Source organism: Bison bison, unplaced genomic scaffold (genome assembly GCF_000754665.1).
Source record: "Bison bison bison isolate TAMUID 2011002044 unplaced genomic scaffold, Bison_UMD1.0 scf7180017864524, whole genome shotgun sequence".
NCBI lineage: Eukaryota > Metazoa > Chordata > Mammalia > Artiodactyla > Bovidae > Bison > Bison bison.
This window is the reverse complement of record NW_011495075.1, coordinates 1,702,932-1,703,586: the sequence shown is the minus strand read 5'-3', so window position 1 is coordinate 1,703,586 and position 655 is coordinate 1,702,932. Positions and strand designations below refer to the sequence as shown.

The 655-nt window shown below is 43.1% G+C and overlaps 1 protein-coding gene across 1 annotated transcript in view; it reads left to right on the top strand.

The window, feature by feature from the left end:
- The window catches only part of CAMSAP2 (calmodulin regulated spectrin-associated protein family, member 2), a 98,926-nt gene that overhangs the window by 20,760 nt on the left and 77,511 nt on the right, over nt 1–655 (top strand). The window lies entirely within an intron of this gene.

The following is a 655-nucleotide window of genomic DNA, read 5'->3' as shown; positions in this document are numbered from 1 at the left end:
CAGTATTTCTTCCGGCAATCTTGATTCCAGCTTGTGCTTCTTCCAGCCCAGCGTTTCTCATGATGTACTCTGCATAGAAGTTAAATAAGCAGGGTGACAATATACAGCCTTGACGTGCTCCTTTTCCTATTTGGAACCAGTCTGTTGTTCTATGTCCAGTTCTAAGTGGTGCTTCCTGACCTGCATACAGATTTCTCAGGAGGCAGGTCAGGTGGTCTGGTATTCCCATCTCTTTCAGAATTCTCCTCAGTTTGTTATGATCCACACAGAGGCTTTGCAATAGTCATTAAAGCAGAAAAAGATGTTTTTTCTGAAACTCCTCTTGCTTTTTCGATGATCCAGCGGATGTTGGCAATTTGATCTCTGGTTCCTCTGCCTTTTCTAAAACCAGCTTGAACATCTGGAAGTTCACGGTTCACATACTGTTGAAGCCTGGCTTGGAGCATTTTGAGCATTACTTTACTAGCGTGTGAGATGAGTGCAATTGTGCGGTAGTTGAGTTCTTTAGCATTGCCTTTCTTTGGGATTGGAATGAAAACTGACCTTTTCCAGTCCTATGGCCACTGCTGAGTTTTCCAAATTTGCTGGCATATCGAGTGCAGCACTTTCACAGCATCATCTTTCAGGATTTGAAATAGCTCAACTGGAATTCCAT